The sequence below is a fragment of the Triturus cristatus genome, chromosome 5_1, assembly GCF_964204655.1.
Source record: "Triturus cristatus chromosome 5_1, aTriCri1.1, whole genome shotgun sequence".
Lineage (NCBI taxonomy): Eukaryota > Metazoa > Chordata > Amphibia > Caudata > Salamandridae > Triturus > Triturus cristatus.
The window spans coordinates 908,457,438-908,477,271 of record NC_140587.1 but is presented as its reverse complement, the minus strand read 5'-3'; positions in this window follow the sequence as shown (position 1 = coordinate 908,477,271).

The following is a 19,834-nucleotide window of genomic DNA, read 5'->3' as shown; positions in this document are numbered from 1 at the left end:
CCACCAGAAACCTATTGCAAGTACCTGTATGCCGTAGATGTCTTTCGACCATAGGAAATCATTATATGTAAAGACGCATTAAGTGAACATTTTACTTACCTGTGAAATTTGTTATTTTAAAAGGTACTTACTTGCTTACAAAGTTCTGGTATAAAAATGTATATAAAAATAAGAGTCATTTTTCTAAATTGGTCTCGGATTTATTCTTTGAGTGTGTGTCTCATTTATTGCCTTTGTGAGGGCAACAAATGCTTACCACAACTCTCTGGTAAGCCTAAACTGCTCGCCCACACTACCACAAAAGAGAGCATTTAGGGTTCTATTGTTTTCCTCTGTAAAGTAATATGGGTTGCTTGGACTTTTTGCACAATTTACCTCATTTTGGTGCACCATATCAAGACCCAGGTTCCTACACCTATTAATAAAGTAGAGGATGACGAGGCGGTATACTCTGATGCGTCAGACACACAACACATTGACAGAGACAACTCTGGCACCTCTGAGGGTGATCTGGAGCAACTATGGCTCCCACTACCAAAATAAATCAATCAGGCTTTGGAGGAAGCTGGTAAAGGCCCATCAAATGTGCCCCTTAGCTCTGTCAATCTTCTCAATAATACTTTTGGCCCAGGGGGCAAAATCCACCAGTGCTCCTCTAAAGCACCACCATCTGCAAAAACTTCATCTAATGTCCAATACAGACTTAAAAAAAACCTTTCAAAACAGGTGGGAAATCGCCTCCATGCAGAGTGCCATCACCCTTCTCTTAAAGGCGGAGTTGCAGATACACCTGACATAGACCCTAAGTTAGCCTCTTTCTTAGACTAATACTCTAAGGAATCCAAGAGGGGAATCAGCAGGTCCTGGAAATTGTGTTAAGACAAACTTCTTGACCTTTCAGCCTCCATTTAAAAGATTCCAGATGTAGCCTACTTGGCTAAAGAGCAAGGGAACTCTACATATCCATAAGTTCTAATAGAATGGGCTCAAAGACCATTTGTCTATAGGGGAATGCAAACTGCACACTACTGAATGGCACAAGTCAATTCTTCTGCAAAAAGACCCATACTTATGTGATCTAGTCATCAATGAGGCAGACCAAACAGCTAATAGTCTGCTATTTGGGGAACCTTTTGAGAAGGAAGTTACCAAATTAGTCAATACATTTACCTCACTAGACAAAGCTCAGGCGGCCATTGAAAAAGTCTTTAATCAAGATATTTTTAACAAAGTCAGTACAGGCAGAGGGCACTCTGCTGGCCAACCTTCCTTTTAGCCCTCCTTCTGTGGTTATCCAAGATGATGAGGTAACTGTAAGAAAGTGCCCTCTTTTTGCATGGTTGCCCACACTTTTTGCCAAATTGCTGATGTACTTTGACTGAGTTTGCCCTGGGTTCCTGCCAGCCAACTACTCCAGGCCTATGCTCTTTCTCTAAACTGCATTAAAACAAAACCCATTTGGCACTCTTTGGCCACATGTCAGTCCCATGTAAAAGGTACCATAGGTGCCAAGGGCACTGTGGCCAGAGAAGGCCTCTAAGGGCTGCAGCACTTGTTGTGCCACCCTTAGAGGCCCTGTACCTTTACATACACACACACTGCAATTGCAGGCTGCGTGTTTTGGTGCAGAACAAAGTGAAGAGTCGACATGGCACACATGTGCCATGCCTACAACCCACTGCCCTGGCATAGGTCAGCCAGCCAGCCCTCTAGCTGGGTGCACCATACCAATGGCGAGGGTACAGGTGCATGAGCCATGTACCCCTACAGTGTCTAAACCAATTCTTAGACATGATGGGCAGGGTCCACAACGGGAAAGCTTCAAAGGCTTGCCGCCTTTGTGAGCTACCCCAGCCACTGGCCCCCACCAGTTCTGACCCCCACTTTGGGTGGGAAAATATGCGGGAAAACCGAGTTTGGTAGGGAGGGGTGCCCGCCTTTGCCAACCCCACCCCTCAGGTGGGGGAGGCGAGGTGAAGCACAGCTCTCATTCCCTGCCATCAGTCCCCGCCATCTTGCAGATGGGGGGAGCCAGCCAACCACAAAGAAGCATATGCCCCTCTCCCACTGGAGTGTGGCATAATAGGGGGTTTACCCACCCCAAGGAAGGAATCCATTGGTCCCGGCCTTTACTTACCTGTAACGCCCCTAAACCTAGTATTTAGGGGCAACCCTGAACCTTGCCTCCTCAGACAACAAGAACCGACCAGAAGAAGAGAAGAAGATGGACCGAAGAAGCCGTACTGAACTAAGAAGAGGAGGACGCCCACTGACTTTGCCCCAGCCCTACCGGCCTGACCGTACCTCGAACCTGCTCCAGCGAAACCTCGGTGTGTCCTGCAGCCAGCAGCCCTCAAGAATATGAAGCACCTGCCCTGCCTTCCAAAACCAAAACTTTGTCTTCCGTGAGTACCGGATTTGCTCACCCACAGACTCTGGCTCCGGACAAATCTGAGAGTTTGCACAACTCTGCACCCGACGACCACGGCCCGAGTTTGAGTGGCCCAACACCACGAGGAGGGCTCCCTGGCTATCCTGACGTGAGATCTGGTGATCTCTTACCTGCCACGAATCTCCAATTGACTCCTGCAGCCCCTTTCTGGAGGATCCCCTGACCTTGACCGGAGCTGGGAAGAAACCCGATGCCTAAAGACACCCATGCACCCGACAATCCACGGCCTTGGGTGGCCCAACCGACGGTGTCAAAGCATCCCCAGGCGTCCCAACTTACCTCTCCAACCAGTGGTCACCTCCAGAAGATCTTCGTCCCGAGCTTGCAGTCTTTGTTGCAACTGGAGGATCCCCATTGAAAACAACAGGGGCATCCGATGCCAAACCAGCACCCTGCACCCAGCCGCCCCAGCGCCGTTGCGGGTGCACTTTGGGTGCTAACTCAGATCCCCCTTTGCCCTAAGCCTAACACCAGGAGCTTTGCTCCCACAACCTTGTGGCCTGTTCGTGAGCAGCCACCAACCAGAGGCCTCCTATCCCCCTTTGGACAACATTGGGCCTCAGCACTCTGCACCCGGCCGCCCTAGTACCGCGGAGGGCAGTTTGAAAGTGCATCCTTGACCCTGGGGGAACCCTGGTTCAAACCCCAGAAAACCAACTCCCAAACCCAAGTACTTACCTTGAAACCGATAACCACATTTCCTCCCATAGGACTGAATTGACTGCTTTCTTGTGAAAAGTTTGTGTGGAATGGTTTTGTATGAGAACTTGAAAAACTGCAAATATCTAAAAACTGCTTTACTTACCTTTTCTGTAGGAAATGTGCCAGTGTGATATCTAGGCGTATCACACTGAGTAGAAAAAGTAATCCATAAAGTAATCTGAAAAGTAATCGCAAGTAATCTAACAGTAATTTCCACAGTATTCACAGTATTTACAAACCTGTAACCAAGTCATTTTCATTCAGCTTGCTTGTATTGTTCAACCTGCTTTGAAAAGTACCATTTACACTTACCTGTGCCAGGCTTGCTTGGTTCTAGAAAATAAATATAACTAAATTATATTTTTATACAATCAAATTGGTCTGAGTTCAGTCTTTGAGTGTGTGACATCATTTCTTGCCTGAGTGTGTACAACAAATGTTTAACACTACCCCCTGGTAAAGCCTTACTGTGCTCCCACACTACCACAGATAGAGAGTAAGGTGCTATCTACTTTTACCTCTGCCTACCTTTGGGATTACACTGGACTCTGTGCACACAGTACCTCATTTTGGTATAATATATACAGAGCCAGCTTCCTACAGTAACTGCAGAGACTACCAGTGAGGATAGGTTTTTATCCTGTTCAGGCCCTTCAGATAACATGGTTCCATGGACATGGCAGATGAAGACCTACATCCTGAAGTTTCACAGGTGAGGCACTTCATTTCTTTCTTGTACGACCTAGGTGACAGGATTACGCTATTCTATCTAAATTGGTCCCAAATCACACTGGATGCATGGGTCCTCCAGACAGTTCAGGGTTTCCATCAAGAGTTTAACGACAAAACCATACCAGTCTACCCTTCCACATCCAATTATCTTTCCTCTGTTAAAGCAGGCTGTCATAGACCTGGAGATTCAATCCCTCCTTCAGCAGAAAGCGATTACTTGTACTGCACAGCAACCAAATGGTTCATCAGAATAATTTGACACAATATGAGGAGGTTACAGGTGAGTAATCAATCTAAAGGAGGTCAATTCCTTTATACTTTATCAGCAGTTCAAGATGAAGGGTATCTATCTGTTACATGACCTGTTTAGGGAAGGCAATTTCATGGTCCATCTGGACTTGAAAGAAACATATCTCTCAGTACTCGTCTTTCCCCCTTTTGGATGATTTCTCTGAGTTCACTGGAGGAACTGTATTTACAAACCCTTGCCGCCTCCTTTTGGGTTATCATCAACCCTTTAGCTCTTTACCTAACTCATGAAAAGAGTAGTTCAATTCCTCTGGAAAAGGGACATTTACCTTATAATCTATCTGGACGACATGCTGATTATGGCACAGAACCCAAACCATCTATTCCCACACCTTCACTTATCCATCTATATCATGTAAGACTCAGGCTTTTTAATAAATCACACTACTTAAATTGCTTACTCATCTGGTAGGGCTCTTTTTGCCATTCTTTCAAGCTATGTTCACAGGGCTGCTTAGTTACAGTGCCCTACAATGCCTAAAAATATAATATCTCGAAAAAGGCTTCTGTTATTCTCAAACAACCCATCTCTTCCCAGAGGTAAGACAAAAATTTCAGAAGTAGTTGGACCATATGGAAGACTGGAATGGCTGGGGGATATCCCCAAACCTGGTAAACAAATTGTATGCTAGAGAGATCTCCATGAGTGGGAAATGATCTCAGGTAGAGAAGCAACATCATGTCAGCTGTCTAAAACTTCTAGACTGATCCTTTGTAGTCCTCTCCCTCATACCTAAAAACTCACAATGTTGCATTCAGCTCTGAAAGTACAACATTTCTGACATACATTAAATCAAAATTGTGGGTAGAACAAAATCTCAAACTATAGCGAACATTGCAATGGACTTTTGGCAATAATACCTACTCAACAATGTCTCAGTCCCTGCAGTTCACCTTCCTGCCAAAGACAACTATATCATAGATTGAAACTCCAGATTCCCTTGCAACTCCGATAAATGGAAACTCCATCGACCTTTGTTCTTAACCTTGAGGAGCAAATGTGGCCCCTTCAAGGTGGAAATGCTTGCCTCCAGATTGACTTTTCAAATTTCATTATTCTACATCTAGAGACCGGACCCTCAGGCCCTAGCAATGGATGCCTTTCTCTAAGAAAGGATGGGATGCACTATGCATTTCCACCCAAGGCAGTGATCCCCAGAGTGACTTAGCAATTCAGGAGACAAGTAGCAGAGGTCATCATAATTACTCTTCTATACAGGACTCAACCATGGATCCCTATACTCCTAAAGCTATCATGCAAACCTCTCATCCCACTCCTCTACCTCTGAATCTCATTCTAAAACCTCAAGGGGGACCTCAACTAGTTCTCCTCAACCAATGTAATTTAATAGCAAGGAAACATTCAGGTCACCCTGGCAAGTGCCAGGCCTTTCAAGCCAAGCTCTCTTCTTCATCCACAAGGGCTGGTCCGAGTCTACCCACAAGTGCTATCACTCATCATGGTCTAGGTGGTCACCCTGGTGCTTAGTACTGAATCTTTATCCCTAGAGGGCAGACATGACCTTTATGGCCCACATTTGGGTGATCCCTGCAGCCAAGGGCTTGGCCTACAGGACAATCAATTCCTATAGATCAGCTATTTTGGCTAGTCACACACCGGTAGCAGACCATCCAATAGGAGAACATCTTTAGGTTCCAACGGTCTCAGAGGATTTAGATTTGTCTTTTGTCCTACACCTAAGTGCTCAGTCCTTTGGGACATATGCATTGTTCCTCCTTTCCTCTAGGATTGGCCTGATAACAGTTTGTTATCTATGAAACAATTATCAGTCAAACCTGCCACTCTCTTGTGTTTGAACAAAAGGGGGTCACGTCCGTCTCGGAGGCCTGGTAGGACGTAATAAAGTTTACAAAAAATATGGAACTTGGCCACCAGTTTTCAAGACTGCTATTTATTTCAGCAGACTAAGGTGCAACGCATTTAGTCACTGTACCTTACTTCATCACTTGGAATTATTTTAAAGATTTTATGTAACCATTTTACTTTTCAATGGAGCATTCAAAAGATACATTCTTCATTTTGCAGATAAAAATAAAACAAACATGTGAACGATATTGTGAAAATGCAACAAATAACATTGAAAAATGTGTACATAACATTACAAATCTTGTGTGCTTGACATTACAACCAATTACACCAGTCAATATTTGTGATACATAAGCTCTCTCTAACTGAAGTCCTTGTAAATTGCTGCTAATTAGAGGTGAGCTGTCTATGGGGAAAAGGGGTTTGAGGGTCTCTCCTGGGGTATATTTATACTGGCAACCCTCTTGAGAGTGATATTTAATTACAATCCCTCATAGAAGCAAAAGAAAAATGCCGATGCGTTTCCAATCCCCATGTGACTTTGGGGATTATCATCAGGGCTGAACCACAGTGTAATCTGTACTTTAGAAGAGGTTATCCAATCGATTTGACTGGCCTTTCCTTAACTCCTTCGCTGCGGCGGGAATTCCGCTGCAGCGCTGGGGGGGGTTTGGGGGCAGCGCGGTGGCGCTGTGCTCATGACGGAGCCACTCCGTCATGAGCCACGGTTGAGCTGTGCTCATGACGGAGTGGTTCCGTCATGACTCCGCCCACTGCGCTAATCGCCCGCACAGGCGGCGAATCAGCGCAGCGTGGGAGGAGCGGCGGCCAACGGCCGCAGCATGACGGAACCACTCCGTCATGAGCACACGGCACCCGTGGCTCATGACGGAGTGGCTCCGTCATGAGCGCTGAAGGGGTTAAAAAAAAGCCAGGGTTTTGGGTATTTGGGCGGTTGAGGGTTCGCAAAGAGTTTATCTAGGTGGGATGCAGCGTTCTCAGATTAAAACGTTTGGACCTCCTATGCTTTTATTTGAAGGCCTTCACTCTGTGCTTGAAAAAAATTAGTTTTCTCCCTCGTATATCTGAAAGGAATTCTCATGTGACTATGAGTTTCAGCGCCCAGCGCCCGTTTTCAAGCTTTCATTATTCTTTCGGTCTCTCTCGTCTTCTTCAGATGATGACTCACTCGACTGAACGACCGAAGGATTTCCTGAGAATTGTATATTTTGCGCCCCTTTGTGCCATTTTTATCTGTTTATCTGTTAGATTGTATTCAGAAAACAGAGACGTACTGTTGATAAAACGCCAAGGCACATAGCCTGCACGCAAAGATTGCAGCGTCCAGTTTAAGAACATAATAGAACATGTGTTGTAATATGGCTAAATCTTGTTCTAATATGTCTATCGCAGAAGATACAATGTTGGCTAAGGAATATATCCTGGAGGTCAATGTAGTTAACCCATTGGCTACCACTGCTAGAGATTTTTCTAGATTTATACGGTCTATTTCAAGTATTTTCTCTGCGGCCTCTTGTTGGGATATCTTCCCTATTTCATTGTAGGCAGCATAAATGCCAGCATCAATCAAACGTTTCTGACGTGGCTTCCTGGGACCTAGTAAAAAATCCCTGAGACCCACATTCTGTGACATTACGGATAAGTGTTGTTTTACCTGCGTGAGTGTTGAGGTTTTTAGCCAATCAAGGCACAACTTCCCAACACTGTAGGATGTCACTACCCCTGGATGTTCTCTCTGTACATAACATGGATCTGGCTAATGGGCACTGAACCCTTCGGTTTTACCCATGAATCTCGCCTGACAACTATTGGTGTCTGTGTGCCAAATCAACCATTTCTTCCAACTGGTGTCTGAGCTGTTGTATTGTATAATGTAATCTATTGTAATTCCTTTCTGTGATGTTTCGTTACCCTCGGATTGTGATGGATTTGGCAGATGAGGTGTGTTCAAGTCCTTGTTCTTGGCTAGTCCAAGGCAAGGTGTCTGTTGCATTGTCTTGTTCAAAAACATGATCTGTTGGGGGATAAGGCATGCTCTAAATAAAGCTTCCGTTCCCTCAACTTGCCATTCCCTAGTACCCCAGACTGATTTTAAGTCTATAGTGACTTCCATAAATCGTAACCTTGTTCAGACAACTGGGCAATAAAGGATGCAGAGTAAATCTGTTAGGTGTTTGTTAACATATTTTTTGGTGCTGATGTTGTTGCAACCTTATAATTGTATGACACTGGGTCAGACATATTAAACCCTGAAAAATATGGAAACTTTTGTGCAAATGTTTATGAACTGGCTTTCGGCGGTGTTGGACAATGTTCTCACTGGTGGTAAGTGAACACATTTCTAGGATTAGCAGATTTATGCAAAAAATTATGACCATAATTTTGATAACAATACATTGTTTCGAAATATGATGTGCTTTCCAATGTTTCACTATTAGAAAATGTAGCAGAGTTTTCTAAATGAGACAACATGTTATTTACAGGCCCAAAATCCCAATCATCAGAAAATGTACTTGAGGTAATGATATCACTTAATGATATTTTAAATAAATGAGGAATTTTTAAAAGTTCGGTCGGGCCAAATATATCGAAATCAACCTTGTCCCAAACTATACCATCAGGTATAGGAACTGCTCACTGATGACAAATCTCTTTGTTCTCGATGAGATGATTGATGTGGTTTTAAAAGTAAATTCACCTTTCGGGCTGCAGAGCTTTGCTGAAGGTATTTTCCATTAACAAGCATGCTAAAAACTATTACTAAGCCTAACCAGAAAAAAAAGAAAAGTATCCCGGTGATTACCCATAGTTCTACCCAAGGTGACACCAGGTAAGTCTTTTTAAGAAAGTTCAGAAAGTCTTTAACTTGCTGCTTGCGTGATTTTTGTGCTGGCATCGTTTCAGGTTCACTTGGATCCAGAGAAACTTATCAAAGTTCATGAAGTAGGCAGAAGCAGTTTGATCAATTGTTGGTATTGCATCAGGATTTGTTGAAATCGTAGTTTGCTCTTGTCGAGGCATGTTGATGTAGACATCTTTATTTGGTCGAATAGAAATTTGTCTTCCATTTTGGTTCTGAATATTAACTTCAGGTTCAAGAGGAACGAGTTCCATAGAATTAGTGCATAGTCCATCATTCCGTGCAGGAGACTCTTCGAACGTGATGAGTCTTTCCGTTTGAATTTCTTAAATTGTAGCGAGAGGAGGGCGTCGGCTACTTTGGAGTCCATGAGGCCTGCTACTTAGTATCGGCCAAATAGTGTGGTTTGATTAGGTCAATTGAAACAAATCTTTTCTCCTTTTTAACGGCAAGAGGCGGTAGAAGTACAATTCTTGTTCCATCAACTGCTAGGACCTGTGCAGGCTTTCGGTATGATGGTCCAAATTCTTTCTTGTCCGCTATTTTCCCTCTGACCAGATCCCTGACTTTTGGGATCCAGACAGGTCTTGCCGTGACTGGTTTGACTTCCCCAGTGGCGGTCTGTTTCAGGTGGACATTACTTTGTTGTGTCCTGGATTCATTTAGACAGTGTAAAATAGCCAAACGATGATGGATGTTAAAAGGCTTTTCATCCGCCACTGCGCCTTCACAATCAAGATCAGGTACCCACATTCTTGTCCCAAATAGGACCTCATATGGAGGGATCCCTCCTAGAGAACTTCTTGGCATGTTGTTCAAAGCTTGCTGCACTCCATACAGATGTTTTATCCAGCTCACACCCGTGCCTAATACTCTAGCTGCTAAAGACTGCTTTAAGTCTCGGTTTTTTCTCTCCACGACCAATGCTACACCCAATCCTCTCATGGCCTCTTTGTAAGCCCGAGAGCTAAACGCAGGGCCCTGGTCAGAATGTAATGTGCCAATTGCGTATGTCCCTATGAAGACTCGCAAATCTTTTATAATAGTTCGAGCATCAGTCGAGCGCTGTGGCTACACCCGTAGGAATCTTGAGCAGGAATCCACTGCAACCATGATATACCTGTAAGCCTCATCTCTTTGTAAGGGGCCGCAGTGGTCCAAGTAAACACACACTAGTGGTTTATCAGATATTATTAATGGTGTCTGCGATGGATGTGTTGAACCTTTCATCTACTGGCAGATGTCGCATTTCAAGACGTAGTCTTTAGTCTGCTTTGATAACTAAGGCCATCAATAGCATTGTTTCAACAAAGAAACAGTCGCTGTAACTCCTGCATGTGAGGAACATATCCCTTTGTGTGCTGCTAGAACTAAACGTAACCTACGATCCATGTTTGGGATTACTCTATCCCTCACTCCAGGAATCTGAGCAAATGGAATGTTATTGGCATCTAACTTGTAGGAGTACTTGAGTGGAAACGTTTTTGGTAATGCTTTGCTGTTTTTGCGTGAAGCAATGACAGCCACCATAATCTCACCGCCTATTCGCATTTTAGAACAAGTGATTGCAGCTACGGAAGTCATTCGTACAGCCCCCTTTGTGGCTTCACCAGCCAATAAATACGCTGATGACTAAGTGTATGTATCACGTGAGCCCTCTGTAGTCCGGATTTCAACTCCACTACCTGTTCCCATAGCATTTTATGCTTAATTTAATTGTGCCACCTTTTGCATCTTTGAACCCGTTTTAAACCCAGTGCTGTAAATATTCATTATATGACTGCACACAGTAAAAGGAATTGCACACAATTAGTGTGGGGAATTCTCGATCCGTATTTACCAGTGCCAGTATCAAGGCTTTTAGCTGTACCGTGCAGTCTCCTAGAGATTGCATTTTCGTGCAACTTGGATGGAACTTGACATCCCGCATGCGACCTTTAATGATTGCACATGCCGCGCTATATTGTTGCTTACTTTCTATGGCCGGTTGAGCAGATCCGTCAGTGTAAATAATATATTCATACTGATCTAGAGGCATTATTCATTCGCTAGAGGATATTCTTTTTCGTATTGCAGACAGGCTTGTGTCTTTAAATTTGGGTCGTACCTGTATTCTACATCTGTTGCAGTGAGAGAATGTATCCAACTTGGATGTAAGGCTTTAGCGTTTGGAACGCCTGTCTTCGTTGCAGCCTCTAAGGCTGGAACCGGAGTCACTACTATTATTTGTTTCTCCTGAGCCAGGGCTCTTTCTCTTACTACAGCAGTCTGTACTGCTCTTAGAATCTTTTCTGTAGATGCGAAGCACATCTCAGCATTTGTGTACAAATGTGATGTGTATGCAATTGGTACTGTTTCACCTTCATTATATGTTAGATAGGTGTACCAAGATTGACCCGCAACTATACGGATCACCAGATTGCGTACTTTTACGCCTGTCTGTAAGTGTTTGGAAGCTATCATGTCAGCTTGTAAGGAACGAAGTGTATCTGTGTGTTCCTGTGTCCATTAACTAACTGAAAAGTCAGGTTTTATTAAATTGTAGAAAGGTTTTACTCTTTCTGCGTAATCTAAAATGTATGTTCTACCAAAATGTAGGAATCCCAGGATTGATTGTACATTTTCTAATGATTTTGGAGGTTGGAGCGGCGCGCATTTTCCCCAAAAATTGGCTGCCAGGCTTTTCCCTTCACTTGAAAGCTCATATCCCCAAAAAAGGACAGTGAGGTGGGCAATTTTTGATTTTTTAAAGTTGAATTTATAGCCCTCAGATGCCAATCCCAAAATTATGGTATTTACTCTGTTCAAGTGCTCCCCTAGGTCATCATCTGTTAGTTAAATATCATCCACATAGGACAATGCCTCTTCATCCAAATTTTGAAGTGACTCAGTTACTCTGACCGAAAACAACCCAAGGCTGTTCTTATACCCTTGGGGGAGTCGCCAAAATTACCACTAAGAACCTGGCGCTGAGAATGCTGTTAGATACCTGCTTTCAGACGCTATATTTTGACAGAAAAATCCATTTGAGATATCAAGTGTTGTTTTATATTTTTTCCGCACAATGTTAATCATTAATGCGGCACTGTGCATTTTGGACTGCAAATGTCTTAGTGCAAGTGTTTAAATGTCTATAATCTAAAACAAAACAATATGAATTGTCAGGTTTCATGACCGGAAACAAAGGATTATTCATCGATGAGATGCAATTTTCGACCACCCTTTGGTATTCAAGTTGATCTAAGATCTCCTTGACCTGTTTTTTAGCTTCTTGCTTTATTGGATACTGCCTCTGTGTAGTTGGAGTATTTTTTAAAGGAATTATGTGGTGGGTTGAATCCTCAACCACCCAACATGGTTCTTGTATAATGCCGGACCCTCGGTTACCATCCACTCCTGCGCATTTGTGTGTTGTAAGTGCCTGGGAATATGGTCTGAGAATGCCGGCAGAATTACTGTTTCCCCCTTAGGGCATTCCATGATGAATGCTGGTGGCCAGTCTTGTTCAGCTAACAAAATGTCATAGCCAAACATCAAGTTCTCCCAAAAGAGACCTCTCACTGTTCTACATTTGTCCCCCTCCATCTGGAGCATTATTTCATGTACTTTATATGGGACACTTACCCTAGTATCGGGTGTTTCTACCATGATATAGTCATTCAAGTCCGCTGTCACCAGAAATTCCATCAGCTTCTGGCGAGCTATTGTTACTTCTGCCACACTGTCTAGCATAGTCAGAGTCGATTCCCCGTTCAGTAGTCGAGACCTCAGAATTCTGGACATATCTGATCTTTAGACCTGCAACCTTTTTCTTTTGAACTGTGGCTTTTGCTTAGGTTTCTCTTCTTTTTTAGAAGTGTAATCTTGAGCGTGCTTTTTGTCGCTGGGCTTTGTACGATCTTCTTGTCTGTCTGGCTGTTCTTCCCTCTCTGAGTTTTTCGATGAACCCTGAAAGTAATGAGAGGAATGTGTATCTGTATCCTGATACCTGTCAGGTTTCCTAATATTATCCCTATTCATAAGGTTGTACCTCTTTTCGGAGGGCTCCTGTAGAGGAGATCTACCTCGCGATTGAGATCTATTCCCTTTAAAGTTTTGTTGTTTTTTATTGTCCCACTTCTTCTTAGTTGAAGCAGGTGTCTGTTTGGAAATGTCCTTTTCAGGACTGCCCATCAGTTGTGGTTTTAAAGCTTTCCCACCCAAACTGTCTCTGCCTAATTCTGCATATGCAGTTTCAAATATTTTTTCGTAGTTCGTGTTCTTGTTCTAAAGGACCCCCCTAGGCGTTGGCGGATAGCCACTGAAGTTGCTTCCCCTTTAATATTAGCTAATATTATGGCTGATACTTGGGCATAGTTACCTAGTAACTTTACCCCTAAGTTCAGTGCAGGCTCAGCTCCGTACTCGTTTTGTATTTGTCTCAATACATCTAGGATAACTGCTAATGACGGAATACCATGAGTCCTGGTATAAATGGCAGCAAAGACTGTATCCCAAGTGCTGCAATCCTCTACTTGTGGTGTTATCCCCATGGACAAGCAGATTGTTAGCATTCTGTGTTTTTCATATGGGGTAGTATTCGGGAATACTACTTCTAGCTGTGTTATTTTCTGAACTACCCAGAATGGCATTTGTTCACGTTTTGTGGGCATTTTGCCCATTACTGCGTGTAATGTTTGTGGTGTGATTTTAGTTGCTGTACCCTGAGCTTGAGTTCCATTTGTTGCAACTATTGCTGCTAGGACTGTAAGTGTCCTCATGACAAATTGTGTCAAGTTTCTATACATTTTTATCAATTCTTTATGTTGTGTGAGTACGTCTCCTAGTGGCATTCTTTCAATGTCAGGATGTGGTGTGTAGGCCGCTAATATTGGCCATGTTGCCCCTTCTCTTCCGAGTGGGCCGAGTCTCACTCTTCTTCTTATGTGGGGTAGGGCGTCTTTAAACCAATATAAGAGTTCCTGGTATGTGAGCGGAACCTCGGTGTCCTTAAATGGACAATATTCCACTGGTGCATTTCCTTCTGTGTAGGAGGGAAATGTTTTTGTTCTTGCATATGCTGCTGGGAATGTAACCCACAAATTAAATACCTCTGTTCTGTATGATTTGTGCGCCTTAATCACGAATACTACTGTACCACCCCTAGGTGTTAAACCATGTTCTAGCAGTTTCAGTGTGACTGTATTTCTAACATTTTCTGCAATTTGTATTGCGGCTGCATCTTCTTCTCCAGCTGAGAGGTGTATATCTACTCTTACGTTATCTCTGTCCTCAGTCATTTTTTAAAGAAGAGCTTTCCAAGGGAACTACGATAAGGTGTTTTGCATAATTTAGGAACTAATTGTCCTTCAAGCTTGATTAACCAACAGCCAATAAATAGGATTTTTCACCCACTCAGCTGTGGCAGTTTGTTCCCATCCACTCCAGACGTCTCTGGTGTTTTTGTGAGTAAGGGTCTCTGAGAATAGCACGGCTGAGCTACTCAGATTCTGCTGTTAAATAAGTACCCAACCAACGTTGGCGGCGCCATGCCGTGTAGTTCTTATATAACCTATACAGGATCTGCGCGTTTGGATAACATAAACTGTGAGACTGGTGGCAGACTGATTCTGTGCACCCCACCGTATACGTTAGCCTGTCTGTATCAGCTAACTCACAGTGCCACTATAATCTCCACCTAACCAAGGAGAGAATAGATTCTGGCAACCTCAGTTCTCTTCCAGGGGATCCTCATCAATAGTCATAAGCATTAGAATATTCCCGCCCATGCGCGGGATCCCGGAAACAGCATATTATATGTGCCCCACATATATATATCTCTATACATATATACCTATATGTCTAAACAAGCAACTGCAGCCAATAAACACTAGAGCTGAAACATGCTGTAAGGAATTTCCACTATACATAAAAAATAAGCATTATAAACATGAGAAACAACATTATAACTTGTTTAGAAACTGTTTTAATGCTCAGAAAACAGCAGATATTCTTATAAATAACTGAAAGCATAGGAAGCTCCCAGGCTGCATTGCAAATACCCAGTCTAAAAAGACTGAAAAGCTAACTAATAGCTGCTTAGCAATAAACTGACACCGTGCCTTTAAGGCACACCTGACCCCCAACTTCCCATCATGCTTCAGGGGTGACAGTTAGGTCAGTTGTTCTTTCCGGCTCCTTCTGGAAGGATCCTGGCAACAGAGCTCCACTCTTTTCTGAGTTTGTCAGAAAATATTGTCTGTTTTTACAACTGTTTTTTCCCTTACTTCGACGTTTTACATCTACAGAAGTAAGAGGCTGTCTTTTTTAGGCAGTTTTGGGCATTTTTTAAACCTTAAAATGCCATCTCTTTTTGATCCTTGTCCTTCTTGTGGCAAGAAGAAGGCCAAGACTGACTCTCATAGGGTCTGTATCCTGTGTCTACCGGAGGATCATGATTCTAAGACATGTCCTCACTGCCAGAGCCTGTCCAAGAGAACTTTGAAGGACAGGGAGCGAATTCGCCTTTATGGCCTGGCACAACCATCGAGAGGACGATCTCCGGTGAGGAAGGGCTCCAAGAGGCCTAGAGCTACTTCTAGAAGCAAGTCCTCGCGTCCTTCCACCTCAGCGTCGGAACCGGCGCTGAGAAAAGTTCTTCCGGTAGGTCATGTTACCAAGAAGAGACCTTCGACAGCGGGCTCGCCGTTGAGAGCAGGTACGTCGTCGACGTCGAAGTCTAGACCGCCGTCGTCAACTCGGCGGCGATCGGCGTCGAGAACCATAGCCTCTCCGCCGTCGTCAACCCGGCGACGATCAACGTCGAGAGACAACACCCCTCCGCCGTCGTCAACCCGGCGACGATCGGCGTCGAGGAGCAGAGAACCTCCGCCGTCGTCATCCCTGCGACGATCGGCGTCGAGGGACCCTCCGCCGTCATCAACCTGGCGACGATCGGCGTCGAGGAGTAGAGAACCTCCGCCGTCGTCAACTCGGCGACGATCGGCGTCGAGGAGCAGGGAACCTCCGCCGTCGTCAACCAGGCGATGATCGGCGTCGAGGAGTGTCACCCCTCCGTCGTCAAGGGCAGGTACCCTCCGTCGTCGCGAGTCCATCAGCGATCGACGTCGAAAGTGAAGAGTCCTCCGCCGTCGTCATCCAGGTGGCGATTGGCGTCGAGGGTACCATCTACGTCGACGTCGAGAATGGAAGCATCTCCGCCGGCGTCGAGACGACGTTCGGCGTCGAGAGAGAGAGGGCCTCCGTCGTCGGCTTTACACCGCCGTTCGACGTTGAGGCGGCATTCTTCGCCTGCTGAACATAGACGCCGGTCCACATCGAGGCGTCGTTCGACGTCGAGAAGAGGAGAGTCCCGGCGAGAAAGACGGCGAAGTCACAGATCGACGTCAAGACCACGGTCGACGTCGAGACAGGCCTCGGACAGGTCGGTGGTCCTGGTGACGGAGTCGGCTTCGCGCCATTCCTCCTCACGCTCAGGGGCATCTCCAAGACCAGCAATTCCAAGAGAGTCTGCCAGCCAACTCCGCAGGTCTTCCCCTCAGCCTCAAGAGACCATTTCTGCGGTACGACTGTCGCCCAGATGGCTGCTGCCAGCACATCATTGGCAGGACTCAGGGACTACAAGGAGAATGCGGGAATATGTCAGCCACGTGCATGACTCTCCGCTGCAAAGGTTGGTGGAGGAAGTGGACAGAGCAAGTCCTCCCAGGCCAGCACATGAGAAGTCACCTGAGAGGCAGCGACGTAGATCGCGCTCCCCCAGGCGGGAGGGGCGATCAGTCGGATCACGGGCTCGTGATCGTCGCCGGGATAGGAGGTCACCATCAACGTCATCTTCTTCATCCACCAGGTCCTCAATAAGGGACTACTCCCCCACGCTATCGGGCAGCCCAGTGTCCAGGGTCTCGCCCATAGACGACATCAACACCTACCATGAGGTGCTGCAGAGGGGTGCGCAGAAGCTGGGGATTGAGATGTCAGTCCCGCAAGTCACCACGTCGGTGATTTTCGAAACGCTTCACCAGAAGACTGCGTCTCGTCCACTGCTGCCTTTGGTCCCAGGGATCATGGAACCCGTCATGGACACCTTCCTAACCCCAGCGACCGTAAAAGCGGTTCCGGCTCGTATCCTCAAAAAATATAAGCCGGCTGCCTCTGATCCGGTCTTTGTCAAAATGGACCCTCCTGCGGACTCAGTAATAGTGGTGGCAGCAAGAAAGGCTCATGCTGTATCAGCGTCCTCTTCCGTCCCGCCAGATAAGGAGAGCAGAACCCAGGACTCCTGGGGGCGCAGGGCCTGCTCGTCCGCAGTGGCTTCCCTCAAGGTCTCCAGCGCGGCGGCGCTGTTGGGCAGATACGATAGGGCTCTCTGGGACTCTATGGAGCGGTTCAAATCCAAGCTCCCAAAGGAGGACCAAAAGGACTTCGAAGAAATAGTCACTGAAGGGTCCCTGGTGGCTAATCAGTCGATCAGCACTGCGGCGGATGGTGCGGTGCTATCAGCCCATTCTTACGCACACGGCGTATGCGCCAGAAGGTCACCCTGGTTAAGGCTGACAGGGCTCAAGCCGGATGCGCAGCAAAGGATTTTAAACCTCCCGTTCTCTGGCTCCTCCCTCTTCGGCACTCACACGGATGAGGAGATGGGGCGCATTAAAACTGAACTGGACACCCTCAAAGCTGTTGGGTTGGAGAAGAAAAAAGAATTCAAGCGCCGTTATAGACCCAACCAACGCAAGGTGCCTCAACAGAGGGTTCAAACCCCTCAGTGGTCTCAGAATAAGACCCTAAGGAAAATCGCAGTTTAGAGGCGGAAAGTCCAACAGGGGGAGAGGTGGACACCAGCAACAGTCCTCCACTACCACAAGAGGAGGAAAGTCATGAGCTGTGGCTTCCTCTACGACCGTTGCCCACTCCAGTGGGGGGAAGTGCTTCACAACATCTGGCAGAGTAGGACAGCATCACAAAAGATCGCTGGGTGCTGAATATACTGCGAAATGGATATGCGTTACGTTTTCGAGCGCGTCCAAAAGACATACCGCCAAAAAAGTCCCGTCCTCACCACTTAAAGCTGCTCCAAAAGGAGGTGAGGGCCCTTCTTCAAAAACAGGCCATAGAAAAAGTTCCTCCTTCGCAAATCGGAAGAGGAGTGTACTCCCGGTACCTCCTTGTGCCCAAAAAAGATCAAGAGCACAAGTTTCGGCCGATTCTGGACCTTCGTCTCCTAAACAAAGTCATCGTCAAGGAGAAGTTTCGTATGTTGGCGCTTCATCAAATATGTCCACATCTGCAAGTAGGGGATTGGATGTGTTCGGTGGACCTCCAAGATGCGTACTTCCACATTTCCATTGCAAGACATCACCGCAAATACCTGCGGTTTGTGGTCGGAAGCTAGCATTATCAGTACAAGGTCCTTCCATTCGGACTCAAGTCGGCTCCGCGAGTCTTCACCAAATGTATGGCAGTGGTGGCGGCTTGCCTACACAGGCAGGGTCTATTCGTCTACCATCACTTAGACGACTGGTTGCTGAGAGCTCCATCCCAGCAACAGGTGAGGAAAGACTTCCAGACCTGTCTGCGACAGTTGCACAATCTCGGCCTTCACCTCAACATGGCAAAGTCCGTGCAGCAGCCCACTCAGACCATCCACTACCTTGGCTCCGTTCTGGACACAAGCGTGGGAAAAGCGTATCCTTCGGAGGAGAGACTGTCTTCAATGAAGCGGAAATGCAGGCTTATGCAGCAGATGCAGAGGCCGTCAGCCCGGCAGGTAGCATCACTGCTGGGATCCATGGCGTCCTGCATTTTTCTCATTCCCAACGCCAGACTGAGAATGCGACCTTTGCAACAAGCTCTAGAGGACCAATGGGATCAGTCCACAGGCCGCTGGGGAGATCAAATCTCTCTCTCCCAGGCAGCGAAATCCTCCCTTGCATGGTGGACTCATCAGGACAATCTGATGGTGGGAGTCCCTTTTCACCAGCCACTTCCAGTGCAACCGGTGGTGACCGACGCGTCTCTGCAAGGTTGGGGGGCACATATGGGGTGCCTCCAGATACAGGGTCGGTGGTCTACAAGAGAGCAGGTCTACCACATAAATATGCTGGAACTCCAGGCAGTCCAGCTTGCTCTGAAGGCGTTCCTCCCTGCAATCAGTCCTGATTCAGTCCTGGTGCAGACTGACAACACCACGACCATGTTCTACTTGACCAAACAGGGCGGGACTCGGTCACGTCCTCTTTCCCTGGAGTCACAGGCGATCTGGCACTGGCTGCTCGCCCGGAACCTCTCGGTAGTGGCAGTGCACGTTCCGGGGGAGTTAAATCTCAAAGCAGACGCACTGGGCAGGCACTTCGAAGATCAGCCAGACTGGGTGCTACACGACGAGGTGGTGGCGGACCTGTTCCATTTTTGGGGTCGTCCAGAAATAGATCTGTTTGCAAATGACGAAAATTCAAAATGCCACGCCTTTGCGTCCAGATTCCACCGTCCAGGGACCAGGGGGAATGCTCTTTTGATGGACTGGTCAGGGACATTTGCCTACGCCTTTCCGCCCCTGCCTCTGATTCCGAAGGTGGTATCCAAGCTGCTCAGATCCAACATGAAGATGATCCTCATAGCTCCGGACTGGCCACGCCAGTGGTGGTACCCGGACCTTCTCCATCTGTCGGTGCGACCTCACAGGCGACTGCCTTGCAGGCCGGACCTGCTGTCCAAGATGGGCGGGAGGATTCTTCATCCCAACCTTCCCTCACTGAACTTAACAGCATTGCTCCTGAGGTCCTACAATACGGACATTTAGGTCTGCCTCCTGATTGCATGCATATTCTGAAAGAAGCGAAGCGACCCTCCACAAGAGCGTCTTATGCGTTTAAGTGGAAGAGTTTTTTCATTTGGTGTAGAGAGAACCACCTTGATCCTACGAAGGGGC